Genomic DNA, 27,730 nt, shown 5'->3' on the forward strand with positions numbered 1-27,730 from the left:
ATGCCCTCCCGTGACAGTGGAGCAGGTCCTGGTACCCACTGGTGGAATTCCTTGTGGCAGGAGCTCTCTGCACCCTTCCGGGTAAGCAGGGGTGGGTCCTGTGGCCCACTGACGGATTTCCTAATGGTGGAAACTCTCTGTGCCCTTCAAGGTCAGCAGGGGCAGGTTCTGGGGCTCACTGATGCAATTCCTAGTGGCAGAGCTGTCCATGCCCTTCCAGTTAGTGGGAGTAGGACCTGGTGTCTGCCCACGAGTTTGGAAGAGGCATCCAGTGCCCGCCTCTGGAGCCCAAGATGGTGACAGCAACTCACACCTGCCCCCAGAGCTCCTGTAGGTGGTGTCCTGTTGCCTGGGAGTGCTCACAATGGTAGAATTTCTTATGGTGGTCCCGCCCCTCTCCTTGTGCGCCTCCCAGTAATGGTGCTTTGCTTCTCTGGCGGGCCCAGGCTTCTTCCTAGTACACCCTCAGTTGCCATGGGCCGACCTCTTCAGGTTGCTTCTGCAGCTAACCCTGGTTCTCTCCCTGGGACTAAACTTTGGAGTCTGAGCTTCAGCCCCCGACTGCCACCCACACCGACAGTGGGGTGTCTTAGGTTGGGAAGCACAGGGTGGCAGTGCCGACCATCTGTGCAGGTTACTCTCGGCTTTGCCCTCCACAAACCGGTTGCTGTTCTCCCCTTTTTTAGACTCCGAGACTCACCCTATGTCCGTCTAATTTATCCACTGGTGAGGAGCCTTCACAGGGTACGGGAACCTTTCCTCCTTCACAACTTCCTCCCTGGGGCACAGGCCCTGTCCTGATTTCTTCTTTTTCTATTTTGTTTTGTCCAATCCAGTTACATGGAGGTTTTCTTGTCTTTTCAGATGTCTGAGGTCTTCTGTCAGTGCTCAGTAGCTGTTCTGTATGAATCGTTCCACTTGTAGATGTTTTTTCAATGTTTCTGTGGAAGATGGTGAACTCTGCTTCCTACTCCTCCACCATCTTGCTCCTGCCCTTCTTTATCACTATTATTGAAGATTCTTAATAAAGATACTTTCAAAAATATAGGAAATTAAATATACGTCATTGGGAGTTTAAATATTTTTAAAGTCCAACTTTCCTTAGTGAGATATTAAATAAGATTTTCAAAAATAATATGTATTTATGTAAATCGTAAATTAATTTTTACTTCCACCATTTAATTCAAAAGCAATTATGATCTTTAACATCTTTCTGATTTCTTTTCCCTAAAAGAAATTAATAATTTTTTATAATGAAATTATTATGCAGTATTCTTTATTCATTAAAGTATCTCAACATTTTCAATTGATTTCATTAAACTATTAGATATTTTATGGCTTTGTTTTGCTATTAATAAAATGTGTCAATTTTAAAACTCACATTAAATTATAATAATTATATTTACTTTTATTTCCCTTCCACTGGGATTATTCAAATATGATCATTTTTATTCAACATTTATTGATAAAATATTTTATATTTGGTAAGGTGAATATTGGAAATTTTCTATTACAGTGGCTAGTACTAGCAAACAAATCACCAAAATATACACTTTTTTTCTTGAATGGATGCAAAGAATTATAAAGTTAGCTTTTGTCCCTAAGACGTAAGGGCATGGAATGTTTATACTAATAACGTTAATAACATTTGAGCTCATAAAAATTAATTCTACATAGAACCATTTGTCCTCATATTCAGGAGTAATAAATGAATGTTATTAAATCACATTGTCATAATATTAATAAAGAAAAACACAAGAGAAACAAAAAAATATATAGGTTTTTTAAAATTCCACAAATATTTACTGAATGTATATGATATGACTGGTATTCTAGGTGTTTGTGATTATTTAGTGAACAAAACAAACAAAATATCTCCACTTGAATATTTGCCTAAAAATTACTCTAGTGTTCATATAGATATATCATTCTATTGACCATAAAATAACATAAAAATATCTATTGTCTGTAGGTCTTTTTGCATAAAATATGCAAAATATTTATGCAAATATTTATGCAAAATATTTTGCATAAAAATATTTCCTTACAGATCATGTAAGGAAATAAATTGATATATTTTTATAAAATGGCTGATGGCTTAGCCATCATTGAATGGCTCAGCATACATTGAAGAATAATGAGATAAATAAAGATCATTCAAACTTTTGATTCTTAATTTTAAATGAAGAAGGTAAAATTAAGGGACAAAACATACCTCAAAAAGGTGAATTCTCTAAGTCTAAATTACTCACAACTACCCATGAGTTTCATACACTTTATTAAAGTTTATCACTAACTTTTTCCACATTTATATTATTACCAAGTCTCTTTTGAAGTATTTTGGCAATTGCATTGATTTTATATGCAACTTGACTACTTGATTTTTAAAAGGTTGTTTGAGCAGGAATAATTTTAAGACACAGACACATATATATATTCACACACACACACACACATAAATAGAACCATTTCTAGAGTAGAACATATGTTATATATTAGATTTGTATAGATTGTGAAGCAATTTATGGCTTAGCATTTGTTGCTGAAAGTTCTGTCCTCTTTAAAAATCTGGGACTTCATATAGTAATTTGTAGTCTACTGGCTGCTAAAAATTTGTGTGTGTGTGTGTGTGTGCACACGTGCACGTGTGTATGTTTTGAAAATAATTCATTCAAAATGCTTTTTTTAGGAGTTTCCTTTTTTTTTTTTTAACTAGGTTGAGAAATGGGTACAAACTACCAAGGAATTTTACTCAATCTGGTCAACAGAAAGTTACTTAATGTTTCCCTTAGGGAAAAGACAGAATTAATGATATCTTATAAAGCAGAATTTATTCTGGGTTTTTGCTTCATTATTTACCTAGAAAAGTATCCAGAAAATGGAAGGGATGATTCATTTTTCCAATATGTTAATAGTTTGATAGATTACTTCTAGCTGTGAGAAACTAGACTCCAAACTTGTTTGTTACTATGTTCTGTCAAAATCCCGCAAACAGAAGAACTATGGGATTTCTCTTAGGCTTTGTCAAATGTTCAACATACCTGATGTTTTATTTCAGGAATGAAATACAGCATATTCTCTTTAAACTGCCAAGCCTTGGAACTAACACCATTAATAAGAGTGACTTTAGAATGTAAAGTCAAATATCCATTCCTCTTTATGTGAGGATACAGAGGTCATGCGGTCACTTTGCTAGTGAAGACAAGTACCTATGACAATGTGCGCTCCCTTGGGAGTCTCCAGGAAGAACCTGCTTCCTTGGCCCCTTCCGTCACCTTTAAAGTCAACAGTGTAACTTCGTGCTTCCATCCTTACACAGCCTCCTTCTGTTTTCAAATCTCTGTTTCTCACTTCCTTTTGGAAGTGTATTTGTGATTTCATTTAGGGCCCATCCAAATAATCTAGGATAACCACCTCCTCTCAAGACCATTACTTTAATCACTTATGAAAAGTCCCTGTTACCCTGTTATAAAGTAACTCGCACAGTTCCAGGGATTAAGTCCTGGATCTCTTCAGTCTGCCTACTGTCCATCTGTCTACCCTCTGGCATTCTGTACACAAAGCTAGACCTCTGGTGAGCACATCAAAAACAAAACCTGGTTTTCAAATTAAATTCCATTACATTCTACATTTCATTCTATTAATCTATTAAATTATTCTCATTTTTCCTTAGATATTTATTTATAGTCAGCTACCACTACCATACAACAGGGTTATTACGTTTAGCATCAGTTATGGCATTTATTTTCTATTTAATCTATGTCTCGGACCACATTCATTCCTACTTCATAAGACCCAGAGTAACCTTTCTAAAAATCAAACACAATCATTTTACTCAGCTCTGAATAAGACCCTGTTAGCTGCTACCACTCATGGGACAAAATCTAAACTCTATGTTTTGGAATAAATTGTCCTTTCTAGTCTGACACCAAAACTCCATTCTCTTTTTTTACCACTGCTCAACTTTCCACCCAGTATACCAGGCACTCCAACTACACTGAGAATTACCACCATTATAAATGTGCACTGTAAAATTAACTCTAATTCTCTGCTTGGCAAGCTCCTATGCATCCCTCAAGAAGAAGCTAAGCTTCATGAAGATGTTTTTGTTTGTTTGTTTCTTTCTTTCCCTTCTGCAATGCAGGAGCAATGGCTGCTCCATCTTTGGGTCTCTACACTCATTCATATCTCTGTTGTATCTCTTGTTGTGTGTTATTAACTTTTTAAAATTATCACTCTATCTCTTCAATGTGAATTTGGGCGTGTGGAAAGTACTGTGCCCAGCTCATCTCTGCATCCCCAGAGCCTAGAGCTTGGCAGGAAGCACAGGCTCCCCAAAGGTGATTAGCTGAAGGAACGAGGCCTTAAGAGCAAGTGAGAAAACTACTGCCCATAAAAACAGCCTAATGATGAGCTCTCTCCCTCTCCTCAAGATGCTGCGGTGCTTTCAACTAGATCTCTCCCAGAAATAGTCACTGACTGAACATGAAATTAACTTCTATTTCTGTTTTTTTTTAAATATAGACTTTTACTCCTTATTTCCCACAAAAAAATTTTAAAAATATATAAAACATCTGCTGAAACATACATTTGACTAAGGTTTGCTTGACTGGAATTTTTTTTTTTTTTTTTTTGCGGTACGCGGGCCTCTCACTGCTGTGGCCTCTCCCATTGCCGAGCACAGGCTCCGGACGCGCAGGCTCAGTGGCCATGGCTCACGGGCCCAGCCACTCCACGGCATGTGGGATTTTCCCGGACTGGGGCACGAACCCGTGTCCCCTGCATCGGCAGGCGGACTCTCAACCACTGTGCCACCAGGGAAGCCCTTGACTGGAATTTTTAAACTACCTACTGATACAGTTGTTATATCAATTTTCCACAGCCTTGCCAACTATGGAGATTTTATATTTTCAAAACCTACTTTTCTTAAAAGAGTATGTTGCTAATGCTTGTTATTATTTCAAAATATAGTTATATGACTTTTTCCGTTCACACATTAAATAAAGGAACATGTTTGCAGATTTCTCTAATTTTAAAACTTCTGTATACTGACTTAAATATAACTCTCTCAATCAATCTGTTTTTTTCTTAATTGAAGTATAGTTGATTTACAATGTTGTGTTAGTTTCTGGTGTACAACAAAGTGATTCATATATATATATATATATATATATATATATATATATATTCTTTTTCATATTCTTTTCCATTATGGTTTATTGTAGAATATTGAATATTGTTCCCTGTGCTATGCAGTAGGACCTTGCTGTTTATCCATTCTGTATATAATAGTTTTCATCTGCTAGTCCCAGAAACAGACTCACAGACATAGAGAATTTCTGGTTTTGAATTATCGTTATCAATGAGAGAGAAAGAGAGTGCCTGCTTGCTTTGCACAGAGGCATGAAACAGTATTTTTTCCTAGAAAATAAAGTAAAATAATCACATCAGCTAGGTCACCTAGGCTACTCAATTTAGCTTCTCACATTCTACTTACTAAAGGCTGGGTTGCTTGGTTAATGTTTATTTACCTTACTGGTCAGCCCTCGGGGCTGTTGCTGTGGGTGCTGTAATGGACCACCCAGAGTCCCCTTCCTCTCTGAAGCCCTCCTCTAACCCCTGCTTCCAGGTGATAATCTACAGCTGGGTCCTTCCCTAGGCTTTGTCCTTGCCTGATGAGAGCTGCTTTGGCCAATGTTGTGTCACACCGTCCACCCGCCAAGCCATCCCACATCCAATTACTGGTTTATACAGAGGTACAAGACCAAGCCCCTTGGCTTTCATTCGAGACATCTCTGAAGGGCACCCCAGCTTGAGTGCTTTCTGTGGGATTGCCTAAGGTCTCGGCTACAGCATCACAGCTCAGCTTGTCTTTCTGTCCATTTCTCTTTCCTTTACTCCCTCACAGATATTGCTCCCAGAGGATTTCACAACAAACTCTCTACATGAAAAATCTCATCTCTTAAACAGTTTCCTGTGCAGTCCCATCTAAAAGAGGTAGAGCCAAAGTGGTTTAGCACGTGGACTGAAAAATGGCATTTTGGAGCTGGCTGTGAGTCACCTGGAGAAAAAGGACTGTGGTGGCTGTAGGTGTAGTGTGAATGAACCCAGAACCCAGTGTAGTAGTGCAAGTATTCTGTAAGATGTTACAGCAAAACCTGAAGGAACTTTTTGGACAATCCAATACTATCCCTCCCTTTGTTGGAAGATGACACCAAGATCACTGTCTTGCAAGATAACATGCACCTGCACTCCACTAGGACTTAACCCCGCCTAGCTGGAGGTGTCAAGATCACATGACAAGACTTCCAGACCACATCTTCCTTCACATAGAGGTCACTGGCCTAGCCCCACACTTACAGAGGCAGTGAAAAGTATAGACAATTGTACCAACAGTGGATCCTCAAAGGACTAGTGGAGTCTCACCTTGGCACCACTCAGTTTGGGACCCTGTGACTTTAGTAAAGCAGCTATTTGCATAGGAATGCAATATATGTTGACTATGAATGGTAATGTTAAGTATTCCAGATCTTCTGTGTAATCACTTTATAGTCAAAGCCCACTTTCCCAATTCACCTCTAATTTACATGAATCAAAATTAAATGAGTGATTGAGAAGAACTGCAGATTGAAAAATCTGTAGACATTTTAATTACTAAATATTTTTCTTATATCACATATCATTTAAAAACATGATATTATGGGCTTCCCTGGTGGCGCAGTGGTTGAGAGTCCACCTGCCTATGCAAGGGACACGGGTTCGTGCCGCGGTCCGGGAAGATCCCACATGCCGCGGAGCGGCTGGGCCTGTGAGCCATGGCTGCTGAGCCTGCGCATCCGGAGCCTGTGCTCCACAATGGGAGAGGCCACAACAATGAAAGGCCCATGTACCGAAAAAAAAGAAAACAAAGACAAAAAACACATGATATTATGCAATAAATATGGATCAGATTTCACTACTATTTCATGCTGCTATTATATATGTCTATGTATTAGTATATACATATATGTATATGTGTATATTATATATGTATAGAATAGTATATATTTTATATATAGTATATACTATATGCTGCCATATATACATGTATATATGTTTGTGTACCTATAAATATATATATATATAGTTATAGTTATTTTCATAAGAGGCAAGAGTAGTTAGGTTTGAAAACTCAGTTTTCTTTGACAAAATACACCTGTGGGAAGCTCAGCCTTTCGTAAAACACGAGTATAGAAGGCATCTTGTTCAGTCAATTAACAGATACTTACTGACACCCTTCCACATTCTAAGCACCAGGCACACAGTAATCAATAAGGGAGAAAGGGTCTCTCAGATCACAACACCATCAGGCTTACAATCTGCTAGGAAGACAATGAGAAGGAGGAAAACACACACACATACACATATATGTACACACATACATGTGCACACACACACACACACACACACATACACACTGTGTATAAAATCACCAGAGTCTGTGCCATGAGGAGATATAACAGCTGGTCCCGAGAGTGTTACAACACATGTTTAACAAAAACAAATAATTTAGCTTGGTGGGTTAGGTGATATTTTTTTAATCACATTTTATGGTAAAGAGTTTTTCTGTGTGTGTGTGTGCGTATGTAAGAGTCCTGAGGGAAGGGCCTGCATACTGCTTACCATTCTACCTTCAATTCAGAGCATAACATTTTGAGTTTTGATTATATTTGAATCAGCATACAAGCTGATCTTGCAAATAAACCAAAAGCAATTGGTTTTGCTGTCAGCAAATGATGTCAGCAATTCATGAAACATTTATCAACTGAAGTCAGTGCTAGCTTCTGCCCTAGGTCTTGAAGACTCAAACTGTATACTAAAGTATGATTGCAGAAACCAAATGATGAATATTTATTTCCCAATATTACCTAAATTGTTTTCATAAATATGCACCTTGTTTTTCATTTTTTTAATGAGCTTTACTATCATTTCCAGGTGAAAGTGATAAAATGCCCTTTTGTCTAAATATGAATATATAAAATTAAAATATAGGATAGAATAAAATATATTAAAAAATTCCTCTTTTCTTCTCAAAACCATATCAAGTTTTACATAACTAAAATGTAGGGAACAAACATACATTGAGAAAAGTATATTAACAGTAGCATGAAAAAGCATTTTGCATTTAATTACATCATCAAATTAAATATACAAGCATTTTAAATAGTCATAAGAATTCATATGTACATTAACACAATATTTAGGTTTTTAAAAATATTTATGTAGATTAAAAAAAATAGCCTTAAGGAACTGCCAGAGACATTGATTCAGAAATTGTATAGGCAGCCTAAGCAACAGAAAGAAATCCTGGCTAAGTTAACCAAAGGAAAGAAAACATATGACAAGAGAGAATTTATTTAAAGATTATTAGGAGGACTTACATAAAGTAAGGGAAAACAAAAGCTCCATAATGTAAAATTCAAGGCAACTCCTATGATCTCAAAAGGTTAACTTTGGTGACTTTATCTAATCACCTGAGGTACTTGTTAAAAATGACAGATTCCTGGGCCCCAGCCCAGAAATACCAAATCAAAATACCTGGAGATGACCTCTGAGAATCTGCTTTTCAACACCATTATGAAGGGTACTTATACTCTTTATTATTTATCATTAGAGTGACTCTGCTCCAATATGCTGTTTTTCTACAAAAGTCAAATATTTCTGGGAGAAAAATCTTCCCCTAACCTGCAAAACAATCTATACACTCTTTTTTTCTTATACATATTACATTCTACTTTAAATTGCTATTATTTATATGAACATAATTTTCTCTCACTTTTCCCATAACTTATAAGTGTATTGAGGTCAGCAATATTATCTTTTTAGTCTATGTATATCTCACAGTACAAAGAATGAAAACTTTTAACATATAAGTCCTTAAAAAAAATTAATTGAATTGAATGAAATTAACTTCCCATATAAGGGTGATAGCTTTGTGGGTAAGAATACTATGTTGAATGGATATTTTGGTGTGTGTGTGGCTCTAAAATTTTTAAAATTAATCATATTTTATATGTAGTAGTGTGTATATGTCAATCCCAATCTCCCAATTTATCCCTCCCCCCACCTTCTCCTTCCCCACCATAACCATAAGTTTGTTTTCTGTACCTGTGACTCTATTTCTGTTTTGTAAATAAGTTTATTTGTACCATTCTTTCCACATATATATATATAAAATAGATAACTAATAATGACCTACTGTGTAGCACAGGGAACTCTACTCAACACTCTGTAATAACCTAAATGGGAAAAGAATCTAAAAAAGAGTGGATATATATATATGTATAACTGATTTATGTTGTACAGCAGAAACTAACATAGCATTGTAAATCTATAATAATATTTAAAAAAAATTAATTCTAAAGGCTCTTAGTCCATTTTATGTAAGAGAAAAAATATATGGCAGGCTAATAGTTAAACTCACTTGAAACCACATTTTCCCAAAGAATAAAAGGCAGAATCAATGATTTTGTCTCTCATATATATTTAGTAAAATATACTAAGTCCCTAAATCTTTTTACTTCTCTGAAAATGGCATTTGAGATTGATTGGGTTGGGAACTGCACACATTTTATTATTATTTATCTGCTTACCCTGTCATCTATCTGAGAATTTCTAAGGCTGATTAAAAAATTTACTGTTTATTGGTTTATTGAATAAGACATAATAATAATAATTTTGTTTCCAACAATGCCCATCTGTATTAGTTTGCATGAAAAAATCAGCTTTCCTTACAAAGGAGTGCATGATTATAAATAATGTTTAATTCAGGACTCAAAGCAACAATTTATCCTCTCTGTGAAATAAGGAGTATTTCCCAAGAGGAAAGACCTCTGGTTATTCTGAAAATGTATGTGTCTACAACATATGAGATGGAGACATCTCTTAGGATATTTTTTTGTTTTAAAAAGTTTTTCTTTCTCTATTGCAATTCCAACTTCCCCATATATATCACATTCACATAAATAATTGTCCTTTAAAACTAATAAACCCCTGAAGAAGAACTGACTGTTAACAAATGGTCATTTACTGAAAACATAGCTAAAGTGGATGTTACATATAAATGAAGGGTTGTTAAGATCAGAGAGGTCACATAGTAAATTTCTGTACCTTTTATAAACTCCTAAAAATCCCTCCTTTTGATTTTCCTACTTCATAAAATTTCCTTCAATTTACTAAGCAAAGCATAATCATTCAGTAATACTTATACTGAAAATAGATTTTATGTTAAAGAAATATAACTTAGAGCCAAATATTGTATTAAAATTTGGAGAATATTTATATGCTATTATAATTTTTATAAATGATTTGATAAAACTTTTTAAGCTATATTTTAAGTAATAACTATAGATTAATTATTGCATTAAGTTCAAGTAACATTTTTAAATAAACTACTTAAAGTGAAAATCGTATTTGACTATCTTTATACTTATTATTTGCTTTTAAATGCATGCATTATAGTGAAACACGTGCGTTTTAAAATAAAAAGGAAAAGAACTAAGAATACAAATAATTATTGCTGAAAACCAGGTGGTGATGTAAAGAAGCTGTCAGATTAGACATGTTCAGTTATATTTCACAGTTGCTTTTTGGGAAACATTTCTTGTCAGTTGTTTAAAAATCAGTATGTGATGAATATAAAATGCGGTATGCTCAAAGTGGAATGGCTTATAAATTTATAGTATTAGCCTATTTCATAATGCAAAGACCTATTTTTAGCATAACCATCTTGTCAACTAATATTTACTATATGTTATGAGATCCATCTCCATTCATGTAGAGAGAAAAGAGAGGTATGATTCCGTCTCAAATGTGTTTCAATAATTTTATGAAGCAGCCAATGTGAAATTAAAATGAGATGGAAATAAATTTCCCAAAATATGTAAATAAAACTATATTAGCATATTAATTAATATTACAAGTGCTAAAATCATGGTAAATCTGGCAGGATGACTTAGGAAAGTTAGGTGACTATCTCCTATGGAAAAGAAGAGAAATCACAGTCGCTTTCCTAATGACATCTAATAGTGTAAAACTAATTGGGAAATACATTACACTTAGTACTATTTTTCTTTGTTTTGGGGGGCTAAGAATTTAAAAGGAGAGTTCATAAATACGGGATGTTTCTCAGGCCTTGCCTGGGAAAGATTGAGATGAATCTATCCCATTAGAGTTAATCAAAGGTCCTAGGAAAGCACTTACTTTAAAACATATAGAAGTGAGGAGAGCTCACTATGGACAATATTTGGTAGCAAAGAATCCAGGCTTTCCCCACTGTGGTGTCCCAGATGAGAATATTACTCAGAAGCAGGAAAGCAAATTTAAATCAGGACGTACCCAGAGGAAAAAATTCAAGGCCAAACCTACTGTGGTTGGAAGAAGAAGTTCAAAATCCTAGATGACACAAAAGCTTGATGGCTGTACTTTTCAAACTTTAGTGAGATTAGAATTTCGTGGAAGGCTTGTTAAGGTTTTTGGGCCTCACTGCAGAGTTTCTGATCCAATAGATGTGAGATGAGGCTTGAGAATTTGCATTTCCAAAAACTTCTCTGGTAAAGAAACACATTTTGTCTTATAGGATCTTAAGACCTTATCATTAAAGAAAAGAATAGAAATAAAAGTAAAAGCAGTGTATCTTCCACAATTGAGGTAGATGCCCTACCAGAAAAACAAACCACCACAACAAAAAACACCACCAAGTTTTGGAGACCTGAAGCAAAGAAAGCTAAGATGTGAAACTAATTATTTAGAACAAGCTTAAAGATGGACATTGGCTTCAGCTGGGAGGTTTTCCAAGTTTCCAGGGGCAACCAGATCAGGGCATGAATCCGGGAGGCATCTGACTATAAGTTAAGAGTGAGGGGAAAAAGCAAAGATCAGTTGTTGACAGGTAGGTCCTGTCAATTATACCAGTGACAGAGTAGAATATGTTAAGGGGGATAAAGAAAATTAAATAACCCATGAGGACCAACGTCAAGGTCAAAAAGTTGAGCAAAATACTTATTGTATATATATATATATATATATATATATATATATATATATATACACACATACATATATATATATAATCAAAATGACTCCTTTTGATATGCAATAAAAATATGTTTAAGCAATATAGTCTCATGAAAAATGAAGGATATTTTCAAAGATATATAGTTACCTAGATTAATTAACAAACATGCATTACAATTTTGAGAATTGTAAGCTGCCATTCTTGGGCCATCGCAAGTTATTTTCCATATAAGATGAAGTCAACATCATTGTGGGCATTCCTTGAGATGTCACTATTTAAGAGCCATGCAGTCCTCGGGGACACCGCCAAACACTATGGTCCCAGGTAATCGTATATAATAGAACACATGTCAAGTAAAACAAATGACACATTTTGTTTCCATTGTTTTTGGTTTTGCCAATCAAGAAAAACAATACAGACAGGATATCTTCCCTGTAAGGGGCAATAACAGAAAATGTACTACAAGCTTATTCTTTCCCTCCACATAAAATACGGCAATGCTAAATTTTATTATTATTTCCATGTGCTACAGTAATGTCCAATGATTATGGAAAAATGATCTTAGTTTAAATCCCACCCTACTCCCTCAAGGCACTAAAAATAGTGCAGAAAAATTTCAGAGGAGCCAAGTTAAAACTAGGTCATAAACAGAATATGTGGCTGTTTCATGAAATAGCCCAGAACGTGTGATAAGGATGATCATATTTTTAAATTAATCTTTAGCCTCAAGATAATTCTCCAGAATGCCACAATAAATATATAATATATTCCTTTATATGCTGTATTTTTATGGTACATTATTAATGAAACATGAATTATTAAATGTGTATTTTAATAATTAGTGGCTGAATTCATATCACAGCATGTCTGATGGTAACAAATATAGTTGTTTTTATGCAGCTGCATTAATGCATGTATTTTAATGTGTCCCTATCTCTTTTACATTAAAGAGCGATGTAAGTTTATATGTGACATATGCTTTGTTAAGTTTTATGAATTAGACAATATAAGAATATCAAGAGGAAAAGTAGACTCAAGATCATTAGCAATGTCAAATTGAATAGGAGAAATCATTTTAAAGTTTTATAAAACTAATGACTTCTCAATAGGCCTAAGGCTTTAATAGCTGGGATATAGTTTCTAGTCTTCAATTTCATTAAAATGTACGTGGGAAATGGTCCATTTGAGTGAGTTAAGACAAAAATTTCTTGAGGTTCATGATACCCTTAATTTAGAATGAGAATAGGTCTTGAAAGAGCATAGGGCTTTACAGATAGGTACAGCTCTCACTGTAAAAACAGGAAAACTCAGACCCAGGTAATTTAAGAGATGCCATACTTTGTCCATAGAATCAAATCAAAAAGGTTTGATTAGTGAATCAGTAACTACAGAATTGCCCTAAGGTCACAAAGCCAGTATTTCTGAGCAAATACTACATATGTACTGAATTTCAGAACACAGATCTTTCTACTGTGCTCAGCTGACTAATTCAGAGCTTAATTTTCCTCCTTTTTTAATTCATCCCTTCAGCACATAACTATTGAGCGTCTATTTTAATCCAGGTGGTGTAGTAGGCTCTGTAGATTCAAAGATGACTGATTAATGACCCTGGCTCTCAGGAAGCTTGTGTGGGGAAATAGGACAGGTAAGCTCCCTGCATTAGAATGCAGTGTGGCAGAGCAAAGAACTAAATGCAAGGAAAAGAAAAAACTTTAGTCAGACTTTGTCAAACTTCTATTCAAAGTCCTTCATTGATTCTCCTCCTCTTTCAGAGTAAAACATGGAGCCTTTGTGAGAACCTACTAGGTCTGTGGTCATCTGCTTCCATTCCTTCTTTCTGAATCATCAACTCTCAACCATCCTTTCTCACTCTAGCCACACTCACCTCCCTTATTTCTTGCAGACCCGAATATGCTCTTCCTTGGAGAATCTGACACCTGCTGTTCCCTTCACCTTGAGCACTCTCCCAAGATCATCCATATGGCTCACTCCCTCACTCACTTTTTTCAGCTCTTTACTTCAATATCTCCTTTTACTTTTCCTGATCACCTCACAAAAATAGCAATTACTTCCATATTCTACCCATATATTTCCTCATATTGCTCAGGAAACTGTAGCACAGAAAAATGACATAATTAGACCAAAGTTACAGTTTATAGGTGGTTGAGCCACAATTTGAACACAGCAGTCTGGCTTCAGTCCCGAGATCTCAGCTACTTCATTTTACTGCCTCAATAGTAGTGGAATCCAAAGAAATGGAGGAAATATTGCTGACCATTTTTAAAGGGATACTCTCAAGAAGGTTTCCTTTTGGGCTAGAAGAGAGTGATGGGATGTGTCATGGAGTAAAGAGGGCATTAAAAGTGACAGATGAAGGAGAGAGCTTGCCCTGCCAAAGCTGTTGTCAGATGGTACCAGCTGCAGTGACTCCAAAGAATTACAACAACAAATAAATCACCTCACTCTAGTAAGAGGTACCTTGTTAAACCAGATAATCATAGATTTTAGGAATATCAGCCACAGTAGTACCTGTAGCAAAAAAAGGGGAGCAGAGAAGACCAAGCCAGCAGCACTATCTCCCCTTTCTCTCTGCAGGGTTTACGTAATTAGTGAGTGTAGTTGAAATGTAAATATAAGGATTTAGGAAGCACAACTCATGTTATACTTTTTCTATCTTTGATTACGTACCACCATATGGTATCTTTTTCATCTTGGTCAGTACTTAAAATCAAGTATTTTCACAAATTGAAATTAGAAGCTGACTCAGATGACTATGCCAAAATTCAACAATTAAAAATAGGTGATGGCACATTGAATTACACTGCACTCATGAGTCAATTATAATAAATTTAAAATAAACAAATATTTCAGATTAATAATAAACAATATAATATTTAAAATTATTTTTATTTACTGTATTATATTTTTATTGATATTTCATGTGCATGTTTTTATAATTGTATTGGTGGAATAAGTCATGTAGCATGTAATTTACACATAATTCATATTTTAGAAAAATGTGAACAAAATATTTTATTTATTTATTAGGGAATCAAAATCAAAGAGGTTTGGAGACTGTTTACAAAAGTTTGACCCAATAGTGCCATGGATATCCATTGTCATTGAATTCAACCACTATGGATATATACAGAAAATTTTAAAATGATTTTGAAGAGTTTTTAAAAACTTAATTTTATTAAATATTAATAACCTAAAGTAGATATCATTATTTAGAGTTAATGGTAGATGTCTTAGAAAATGTATAAACATAATTTATACAAAAATTTTCCAACCATTTCATTGCAATGAATTTATACTTAATAAATTAGAATTTTACAGCAAAACCCCAGATGTAATTATTAATAATGTATAACCTTTAAAATAATGTATAATAAATAACATATAATAATTAATGTTAATATAATAATAACTAATTAAAATATGTTTGTATGTGATTTACATAGAATATTTTTCAGCTCTTTGTTAACAAGATCTAAATATATTTAGGAAGTGTTTTTTAAAAAGTCCTTGTAATGCTTGTCAGTACCAGAGAAATGGCTGTCAAGCATAGATCTATTAAATAAATAGATATCATATTATGAACTTCATGTCAGTTTTACTTTTCCTTCACATTGATATTCTGGATCCTTTAAAAGATAAATTATTCATACTACACCTCATCTTTTGATATACTTGCAGAGTATAACTACACAGGAATTAGCTCTGAAAGAGGTCATCTACGGGCCAAATGTCAACAGGAATCTTTGCTGCCTACACAGAATAAGGTACACTGTGAAGTAAGAGAGACTTACTTATCTGAACCTGTTTCAGCAGAGTGTACTTTTTCTCTAGTGAAAACATAAAAGAAGATAGATCACTGCATTATGTCAATTAGTCTACTCATTGTTCAGCATGAATATAAGAAATGAGGAAGCATATGAGCTACTTGTGTCAGGATAAGCAGATAGATAATAAATACATATACACTCATTTGAGTCTACTACAACACTAAAGTTCCCACACTATGCACAAAAATTGTGCTCAGAAAAGTACATTAAAAGGATAAGATGAAAAAAATTGCTGGCCACAAAATTTAAATCATTATTTAAAAGATATTGTTATTCTACTATGAAACCTGTTTAAAGATTCCACACTTTTTTCTTTCCCCTGTAGTTTCATTAATGAGGTTACTGTAAAATGGACATGCTGATTTTCTACCAGGAAAAGAACATTTTCTTTGTTATTGTTTCTAAGTTTTTTATTTATGTAAGGGTAACTTCCACAGCTTGGGTCTTGGTGGAAAAATATCCTGTAGCCCAGTCTTTAAATGGAGAGCTCATAAATCCCTGGAACAGAGGAAGATCAGTTTGGAACAAGCTTTCACTATTTTGTAGGGTTCAGACACCAGCACTGTAGACATTTGGTGGAGGCCATCAGGTACTAGTAAACTGAGAAAGCACCAAAGGGGAACAGTGTCTAAAGCACGGAGAGGTCACCAACTCCAGGAAGGCTTTCTATGTCACAACTGGCCTGGACTTACCAAATACCCTGGTTATTCAAAAGAAGATGGACATTCTGATTCAAATATGCCATTTTCCTGATGTTAAATTTGGAAGGTAATTCAAACATAAACCATTACAGAACAACTACCAGAACCCAACTACAGTCCTCTCAGGACAGATTTAGTCCCTAGGCCTCCACACAAACCACCCTTCTTCTTACTCTTCCAAGGATGGAGAAGAGATGACCCCATTCTGGACTAATTATCCCACTGGATGACTTATCTTCTAAAGGAGTAGATAAGTTATTGAATGATCAATTGAAAACTAAAATATATGAGACAGTATTTTCCATATAGTTTTCTGGAACAGAATATACTGGTTATGGCTCTTTTAGTAATAAAATTCAAAATAACTTTTTTAAAAAATTGCTGTTTTTTTCCTATTTTTCTAAACTGTCTTCAAAAGAATGTGCAATAATTTTGCAATTGGATTTTAATGTTATTAAAGTGTTACTTAGAGAATTTCAAAAGGTAGCTCAGCACTCTGTATAGTAATCAATTTTAGTATACAAGAAAAATAAGACCATGGAATTATTTGAAAACATAAAAAAAAATTAGCTAGTATAAATAATTGTTAGATAAGACATAACTTTAAATTGGAAAATATATAATTTCTTATAAACTTATTTACAATGTATTTATGACATTTTGCACAGTAAAGAAATCTGAACTACCTCTGCATCTTACACTGCAGCCCAGGGTCTCTTTTGCTGGTGGGCTTCTCCCTCTGATGTAATCCAGGTTTTAGTGTCATTCATCCCTCCAGCCCACCCCCACCAACACCACTCCAATTGTAAGAAAACAAGTTTCTGCTAGCAGAAATGTTTCTTTCCTAGCTTCTGGAAATTTCAAGTTTTCAAGAATTTTTCAGATTCTCTCTCCCTTTAACAAAGAAATGATAAACTATTTGTAAAATTCATGGGATCTATAACTCTTGATCAAGATCAGAAAATGAATATATATTGGTTCCTCCCTTTACATCACATTTATTAATTTTCTGGTATATCTTTTGCATTTATGTGACAAGGAGTATCTCCTGTTTTATGACTACACAGATATAGGACAGTCCTTGTATAAACTGTTCCAGTAGGTAGCAGTTAGACTGATGCAATCACAGGTCATCATTGAGAGCAAAAGCAGACGGCCACTAAAGACTGCTTTTGTCAAAAAATAACCAGGAGCCTGTGAAAAGGTCTTAACCCACAGAAATATTATGACTTTGCTTAGGGCTAGAACTTCTCCTCTTCTGTCTGCCTGTTAATTGCATGAACAAGAAGTAACAAATGATTTTCAGGTCTGACTAATTAAGCCCCTCAGTAAGCACCTCAGGCTCTGGCCCCACTTGTTTGGTTAAGTCACCAGTCTGGAGAAATGGGGAGATGCCCTCCTTATTTAATTCCTGCCTTTTATGGTTCTCTGCTCCCCTCCACAATCTAAGCAGTTCTAGAAGAATTTACTTGGAACAATTTTGTCTTCTTTTATCTAAATTAAGTCAAACTTTTTATCTAAGGAGGAATAAAAAAACAAACATTTTTTTTTTCTACAGGAACGTCTCAATACGCATATATAATGATTGATACGTAACTTGCTCTACAATAAGATCTGATTGTATTAGGGTTTTACAGACATCTATACATAAATCATAACAACACTGATTATAGTTTGGTTTTGAATTTTGATTTGCATGAGTTATTCATTCGTTTCCCCTTAGAGACAATAATAAGGGCCAAATTACAATTGGACAATTATGTAACAAATTGAAAATGTTTTTCTACATTATATTCCCTTGGATTTTTATAGTCTTAATTTTAACATTGTTTTATATTTGGTTTAAATTCATTTATTTTTAAAAGTGTTTAGTTTGTCTTAGGATGCCAAAATATACTTAAATGTCAGACCAAAGAGTTAGTGTATTTGTGGATATATTTATTACAATTCATCACACAAAATTTAAGAAAAAAAATTGAGAGGACACATGAAAGAAATCCATTGATTAGCTAGTTAGATTGGCAAATTTTAAGAAAAAAATTTTCCTCTCTCTGTGTCCACTAGAACACAGTAAGAACAAACTCCCTGGTGGCTTAAGTGCAGTAATTGGTACCACTTCAGAGTGACCAGGGGCTCATATCCTTAGAAAATGTTTTCAAAATCTTTGGATTTTTTGATGTTTGATGATCAGTATATTATTCCAATCCTCAGTAATGAAAAAGAAGCCATGGGGCAGTTACTTTTCTCTTAGGAATTTTTCTTATTAAATTGAGGGGTTTGTAATTAAAATTAATTTCTTTTGGTAAATTTTGAGTTTATTAAAAATATTTATAGCTGGATTAAAATACAATACCTTAAAACCTTTTCCCATTAAAAAACTCATTCACTCTTATGTGTATACAGAACATTTAATAAAATATCTTAAAAGCCAAATTTTGAGAAATTTTACACTTCAAAATTTAAATTTAACTTATTTAGTAAGAACGCATCTTCAATAAATAGCTCTAGTATTCAAGCTTTAATTTGTATAAATACATTTTTATGTTATCACCTTGGGTAATTTCTGGATTGAAGTCATTCACTTGACATACTCCCAGTCATCTGAAGAATGAAAATTGGACTTCAAAAATCTGCGGCAAGGCAATAAATCCCTGCTTTAAGAAGTGAGGGACAGCAATGTCCTCTGAATTTTTCCTCTTAGACTCCTCTCACCTCATGATACTACCACCAACTCTCACTTGTCTCTCAGTGCCTATCGCTAGACTCCTCCTTAATTTTCCATGCCATTCCAGTAATGCTTCATGCCCGTGACCTGGCTGATTCTGATTCAGCCCATCTCTCTCTTACCAAATGTAAAATAGCATAGCAAGTTCTAAAATGCATTGTACGACAATTACAGGGTTATATCTCACTCCAGTCACTATAGCCATTAAATGAGTTTGCCAGCTGAGTATCCCACCAAAGAGGAAAGCCGTCAATTTTTATAAGATTGTGAATGTTTTCCATACTATGTTTCTGGTTCAGAAGTAAACTATTCTCTAGTAACCTGCTTGTAAGCCTAGGAACTGACGTTCCTGTGTTCCATTACCTCTCTTACGTCCAGGGCACTTGTACCCAGATGCTGTAAGTTTCTCTTACTGAAACTACTGATGAAATGACTGTATCTTTTCTTACCAATATTCCCTCTACAGCTCTGGTTCTCTGTCAAGCTTTAGCAAGAACAAATGAACAGCAGTTCTCAGTTTGCTCCAGGCTGCTTATAAAATTAAAGGTCCAATTTACATCACATAGGATTTGTATCTGAAGCTCCCATTCAAATCTTGGAAGAAAATCTCAGTTGGGTAGCAAGAGGTTGGCTTCACACTCTCAAACTCCAAGTACCCTGCAAATATCAAATCATAATTTAGTAGAAACTGTGTACAGTCATCCCTCGGTATCCTCCAGGGATTGGTTCCAGGACTCCTGAGGATATCAAAATCTTTGGTTGCTCAAGTCTCTTATATAAGAGGGTGTAGTATTTTCATATACCCTACACACATCCTTCTGTATATTTTAAATCCTATGTAGATTACTTATAATACCTAATACAATGAAAATGCTAGGTAAATAGTTATAAATACTAAACGTTATGTAAATGGTTGCCATTGGGAGGCAAATTCAAGTTTTGCTTTCTGGAACTTTCTGGAATTTTCCTTTCTGAATATTTTGTCTCTTAACTGGTCAGCCTACTCTTTCCAAACCAATGTCATCTAACAGCCACTCCTTTGATGACTAGGGCCTTTGGACTTGCTTGTCAAAACCAGCTAAGGAGATTACTTTTTCCATAGAAAGTTTCCACTTGAGAGAGAAAGCAATGATTAGCGTCCTAAGTCTCTACTTTAATCCTAAATTTACTTTTTATTATTCTAGCTCTACATTCTTTTCAGTTCCAGTTAATCTGCAGATAAGAAGCTGGCGCTTTAATTTTAGTCTCTGGCTGCATTACCTCTGAACAGCCCATTCCCTGAAAGGGTCTGTCCTCTGAGTGCTGGCTTCCATCCAGGTGAGCACAGGCTGGATGCTGAGTGCTGCTCGAGCCAGGCAGCCCAGTGACCACCAGAAGCCTGTGTTTATGCACTATGGCTCTGCATGTGAATCTTCGGTGATATACTTTAAAAACACAAAGCCTAACACCTCGTTCCTATTTCCTTAATTAGAATCCCCAGGAAGTGAGTCCCAATTAGCAGGTATTTTCAGAAATGGTACAGGTGATTGTGGTGTGTTATGAAGTCTCTGAAATACTGATTTGATCTCAGGATTCTCATCGTTTTTAGTTTTGTGAGTCCTGTGGGCAGCTGAACTCAGGCTCTGATATTTACAGAGGCTCAGCGAGGCCTAGAAGAGAAGGAAAATACGGGAGATGCACAGGATCTGCAGACCATTCTAACTCTGCTTTACATCACAGTGTGACCATGAGAAACCTGGTTTATTTCCAAGAGGCTTGTGTTTTTCTTTGTAAAATACATCTTCTATGATATACCGATAAACTATAAAAGCAGTCCTAGAAAGGCACACCACAGCACAGAAAATAGTGGGATCTACATTTTCTGACATGCAATTAGGTCTTGATTATATATATATTTTAAGAGTGACAGGATCAGTAATAACACTCTAGACCTATATGTCTGTATATATGTTCATATACTCATTCACACTTACATCTATGTCAATCACATGGGATTCTCTTGAGTTTTTGTTCCAGATTTTTTTTAAGTATAGAAGATGGATTTTTCATCTTAGTCTTTTAAGTGTAGCACTTAGATGACAGGAGATCTTCTTTCTCTGAGAGGGCAGAGAAGGCCAGCAACTAAATCAGGGGAACTAACCTGGAAGGCTGTGGCACTAAAATTTAGGTGGAGTTAGCCAGATTAAAGGCTTGATGTCTGAAGAGAGACAGATGTATGAAGAGAGACGGGTGGACGTGTTCTGCTTTGTGTCCATCAGATGCAGAGCATTTCATCAGAAATGTACCAATCTCACATCAAGTCTTAAAGGATTGCCCGAGAATCCCAGCAGCCTGAGATCATGTAGAACAAAAGCTATCAGCAGTTGCCAAATCCATAGAATCTTGGGATGAGTACAGACTCTATGAGATTCTTGTGTGTGTGTGTACGTAATATGCTTTATATGTATTTCTTTAAAATTTGTATCAGAGTATAGTTGATTTACAATGTTGTGTTAGTTTCGGGTGTACAGCAAAGTAAATCAATTATACATATATTCACTTGTTTTTTTTTAAGATTCTTTTCCCATATAGGTCATTACAGAGTAATGAGTAGAGTTCCCTTTGCTATACAGTAGGTCCTTGTCAGTTATCTTTTCTATACATAGTAGTGTGTATATGTCAATCCCAATCTCCTAATTCACCCCCCCCTCTTACATGATATTGCTTATATGTGGAATCTAAACAATTCCACATACAAAAGGGTACAAATGAACTTATTTACAAAACAGGAGTAGAGTCACAGATGTGGAAATCTATGGGATTTTTAGTCTATGAGAAATCTAAAATAAGCTAAAGAGATAGAGATAAAGACCTACCAATTCAATTCATTCATCTATCCTTTATTTTCTCTGTCTCTCCCTCTCTCTCATCCTCTCTCTCTCTCCCTTCCTCCTTCCTTTCCTCCCTGTCTCTCTCTTTTTCTGCAGCCACAATTAAATCCTCCCACTCCTCCGCAGAATAAAAAAATATGGTTTATATTTGTTAATTGCTTTATACGTGGCAGGCAATGTGTTAAGTATTTTACATTCAGTATCTTATTTTATCTTTATAACAATCCTGCAAAGTAACTGTTATTAATATGTGCATTATTATAATGAGCTGAGTGAGGCTTAGAAAAGATAAGTGACTTGTTTGAGGTGGCACAGCTAGGAAGGGAAGCTGTGGGCCTCAAAGACCTGTCCCCTACATGCAAGCAACCTTTGGTTGTGAAAGGCATGCTGCACAACCTGACCCATTATAATCGAGAAAATGCAAAGACCTCTCTCTGTTATTCTTAACAAAAGCTTTTCATCAGTTTACATAAGGAAGCTATTTATCTGCTAGCTGTAATTAATCTTTATGTATTATAACCAAGACAAGTTCATATATGAAGTAGTTAACCTGGGCTCCAGAACTTGATGCTGGAAACCTCTTGCTATCTGTTTAAATCAGGATGGTTGGCAAATGGCTAAAGAACAAAGACATATTCTCTTTTGTGTGTATGCACTGACATGTGTATGCACATTTGCGCACATGCTTGTTTTCACATATGCATATCCACTCTCTTATTCAAAATTCCTTACACTCTTCACAATTGATAAACTCCTCACAGACAAATGGGGGATTGGGATGACACAGAGTTAGAACACAATGGAGCTCTTCATTGATGGAGATGAAGGATTTACAGTTCTTTGGTCACTGCTCTTGTCAGTTAATAATATACTGTTAAGTCAACCTGTTCTTCTGAAGGAAGATGTGTGTTTTTTCTCTTATTATCTTAAAAACAGTATCTGAACACAACATGAAAGCTTTCTAAAAAACAGTTTTATATAGACTCAACCACTTAAAAATGGCATCCATGTAAATGGTAGAAAGAATATTTTTTAGGAAAAAAAAATAAATTACTGTGTAACTATTCACTAAATTCTCAGAAATAAATTGTGAAGCCCAGAACTGAGTCCTAGTTATAGTGATGTAAATACAACAAACAATAATATAAAAGTACAATGCTGGTATTGAAATACTTTGACGCTTAACCTGTCTGATAATGCTTTGGAAATAAACCTATTTATTGATGTGTTTTGGCTAATGTTGGCAATGGAAATTGTATTCAACCAATTCTAAATCATTTTTTAAACTGGACTATTTCTAGGAACTGTGAACTGTCCACTTTTACCGGAGACTCTGAAAATGGAAAATTTCTCTCTGATTAGTTACATTGTTAGACAACAGTTATGAAATTCACACTGCTCCACAGATTTCTAAACCTCAAAACTCAACCATCTGTAAAATTCACTTCTCTCTAATGAATCTTGGAATAAGAAAGAAGGAAAAATATGTCTGAGCTTCCAAAGTAGATATCATAAGTCCAAAGTATTAAAGCTCATGTATTTCTTTACTCAGGTGGATCAACAAATCTTTTCTAGGATCCATTTGTTTTTGCTTTACATATAATCCTAACAAATTTGGTTATGTGTTTCACTACCATGACAGACTGAAAACAACAGATTAGAGATGAAGAAATGGGGTGCTTCAGACAGACATATTAGCTGATCAAAATTGACAATTGAGGGGAAAACATTGAAAGAATTATACAATCATCAGATGAATGAACTAAAATTCTATATTCCTCTTGGATTATACAAGGAAAACAATTCTATAATCTACCATATTGTAGAAAGGAAAGAAAACTGACACCCATCACATTGAACTACTTTCCTAAATGTAATGTTAAATTATTCTCAATAAATTCTTAGACTAAAATCTGTGTAATGAAAAGTAAAGATCTGGGTAACAAATTTTTTTAGGCAAATCTTATTCTACATAAACAATAGTAGGACATACCCAAAGGACTTCATTTTGTGTCACCTAATCACTACAGTGCCATTTTTAACCATGAGTTTGGTTGTTAGCTGATGCATCATGATTTAGATTAAACTTTTTTGCTATATATTCATTACTGAAGGCCTTGTAACTAATCAATTTAATCAAAAGACTTAATTGAATTTTGGGATCACATTAAAATCAATTAGCCATTGATTATTTTTTAATGCTCTCAAAATGATTTGAAGCATTATATCCAACCTTTATGAAAAGTTATAATTTCATTCACAAATTTTCTGATTAGCAAATGTCAATACATAAAGAGACTGACACTTCACTGTTATTGCAAGTGAGGCGAAAACAATATATTATTATGTGCTTCAGAAAAGAACTGGTATGAAAAAGTTAGATTTATTCCCTTTGTCTTAAAAACAAAAGCACTGAAGCCTCTCTAGCCTCGGGGAGGCGAAGCCGCTCTCAGAGTTAAGTGGGGCCAAGGCCCAGCCACCGGTGTTCCCCCGAAGGCCATGGACAAGGACCACCCCTCCCCTGTCTGCATATCTTGTTGTGATACCTCGGCACCACCAAGCCGAGGCCATCATAGCCCACCCCACTTCAGGGGCTGTTTTTCCTGCCAGTTTCCATAGTCAACAATTCCAGTATACTCGTGAAAATAAAGTTCTAAGCCTAGAACAGAGAAATTTATGAAGAAAATGGGTTTCTTGTCATTAAAAATTTGGTGACTGATGCTGATATTCAACACTTGAGGGATGAGTTTGACAGAATCTGCAAAAAGGTGAAACCACTGGGATTGATGGTGATGAAAGATGAGACCATTGCAAAATCACAATATATGCCAAGTGAGAAAGTGACTACCAAGGTCCAAGATTTCCAAGAAGATAAGGAACTCTTCAGGTATTGCACCCTCCCTGAAATTCTGAAATATGTGGAGTGCTTCACTGGACCCAATGTTATGGCCATGCATGCAATGCTGATAAACAAACCTCCAGACTCAGGCAGAAGACATCCTGTCCGTCACCTTTTGCACAAGGATCTGCACTATTTCCCCTAAGACCCAGCAATAGCATCTTTTGTGCCTGGAAGGCCATGGAGAACATTGACCAGAGCAATGGCTGCCTGGTTGTGCTCCCAGGGACACACAAAGGTCCCTTGAAACCATACGATTATTCCCACTGAGAGGGAGGGTTTAACATCATATTCCACGGGGTCCAAGACTATGACAGAAATAATACCCGGGTGCACATCATGAAGGAGAAGAGAGACACCATTTTCTTTCATCCTTTGCTTGTCCCTGAATCTGGTTCGGAACAAAAGTCAAGGATTCCAGAAGGCAATTTCCCACCATTTCGCGGATGCCAACCACCACTACATCAATGTTAATGACACCAATCAAGAAAACATTGGAAAGGAAGTCTTAGGGTTAGTCAGTAAATCTATGGAGTGAAAGACGTCAGCCTGAAGGATGTTTGGGAATTTCGAGCGCACATCGTGATAAGAGAATCAACCTTTCAAATAGCCCTTTGCTAGAACTCTTTTAAAGAAAACCAAGATAGAATAAGGTGTCGGAGAAAAATGTTTTCTCAATGAGATGAGATAATCTTCTCTATTCACTTGTTAATAAAATCAAAGTGCACGGATCTAGTACTTAATTGCATAGGGGTAATTTTGCAGTAAGGTGGGGTGGTTTTAATGGATGTAAAAACAGTTAAAGTGAAATATTACTGTTTTAAGGAAAACTTGGGGTTGGAACTAATAAAAGTGATGTATAATTGAAAACAAAACAAACAAACAAAACAGCCCAAAAGACAAAATCACTGAAACAGATGGAATAATCCAAAAGAGAAATCATACATTAAATGTAAGATGCAATGAAATATGCTGCTAAAAACACAGGGGATAAATCTCTCGTTTTTTTTCAGACTGTCCTTTATTGCTCATATAAGGTGCTAAACTGTGAGTTATCAGTACACATGAAATAGTAACCTCTGTACTCCACCCCAAATACCAGAAAAGTTTAGAGCTGGAAAGTGCCATCTGGATACCTAGTCTAGTGATTCTCGATAATTTGTGATCCCTGTGATTCTCAAAATCACAAGGAATCACAAATTATCCAGGTGTCTGGATTCAGCAGCTGAATCAGAATTTTAAGCAATTGTTCCCTGGTTAAGAACAATTGAGTCCAATTCTGTCATTTGATTGAAGAAACTGATAACCCAACTAAAAAGTCCAGTAATAGATACTTGCTTATATATATTCTGATACTTAAATAAATTGGAGAACTATATTGCCTTTAAATTTGTTTCCATATATAGTGAATTTGAGGAATGTTCTAATACTTCTTAATTTTATGGATCTAATAAGTTAAGTGGCTTGTGGTAAATCATAGAACAAATACATGTCAAAGCTAAACAATCTCCAAACTTCCTCTTTACTCTTTAAATTACCAAAAACTTGCAAGATATTTAACCTAATAAAGTTTAAAAATGAACAAGAAAAAACCTCATTATTTGGAAGTTTAATAATTTAGGCGATATTTTATAGGAACTATGACTTAAAAACAATATTAATATACAACATAGCCATAGTAAAGATGGCTCATGAGAGCTAGAACATTTGACACTTGACAAATTTTTTCATACTCCTATATAACAGAGCAATTTTTGATAATGAAATGTGTAACTATCTTCTTTGACTACAAAATTGGAATTTTTCTTTGCTCCATCAAGGAGTATTTAGGCAGTTCTTTGTGTTCTGATGATTCTGGAGTTCCAAGCGCTGACACTGAGTCAGAGTCTTGGTGTTAATTTCCATCAAATGAGATTAAAGCAAATCTTCATGGAGAGGGAGGGTAGCAAAAAATGAAGGTTTTGTGTCTGGACATAGAGCAGTTGGACCGATTCCACTCTGATGGAGGGTTTGCAATCCTTGAGAGAGAGCAGAACATTTTAGTGGTTCCAACAGATTTGCTGAAGGGGCAACTGGGACCTGGTCACTAATTAGCTAAGCATCCTGCACTTGGGTGCAGGGGTGCAGAGATGGTACCAGGAGCCAGATTTGGTAGGAAAGGATTAGAGTCATTGGCAGATTAACCTGTTTTTGAAAAGGGCATGGGGATGACACAATGGGCATTTCAGTGGCAGCCAAGATGAACTGCAAAGCAGGGCTATTGCCCTGCTGACTCTGCCACCCCAGCTTCGACTCTATAAAATAAAAGGAAGGACATGGGCAACTCTCAAATGACCGACATGAGTTTTGCAATCATATGGTGGGGAAGGTAGAGACAATTTTATTTTTCACTAGAAAACACATAAGTTCAGTTTGTTTTTTTTCACCTGACTGTTTGGGAGAAAATTTACATCTGTAATATGCCAGTATATATAATATGCCTAAGTTTTAAAATAGTTGTATATGAACAAAATCTTTCTTCTTTCCACATATTGGTTCTACTGCACTATTTTTGTTTCTCCTGCTGTAATCAAAATTAAGTATTCATTATTCATATAAGATACAGAGGAAATGAAATTAAAATGAGAGGGAA

General features: G+C 35.4%; 1 pseudogene across 1 annotated transcript; it reads left to right on the top strand.

The window, feature by feature from the left end:
* LOC307195227 (phytanoyl-CoA dioxygenase, peroxisomal-like) lies at positions 1-25,788 on the top strand (annotated as a pseudogene). Its single transcript has 3 exons — positions 1-81; positions 152-330; positions 24,627-25,788. The product of its transcript is annotated as a phytanoyl-CoA dioxygenase, peroxisomal-like (transcript).
* The last annotated feature ends 1,942 nt before the right edge of the window (positions 25,789-27,730 follow it).

Source organism: Stenella coeruleoalba (genome assembly GCF_951394435.1).
Source record: "Stenella coeruleoalba genome assembly, chromosome: 12".
Taxonomy (NCBI): Eukaryota; Metazoa; Chordata; class Mammalia; order Artiodactyla; family Delphinidae; genus Stenella; species Stenella coeruleoalba.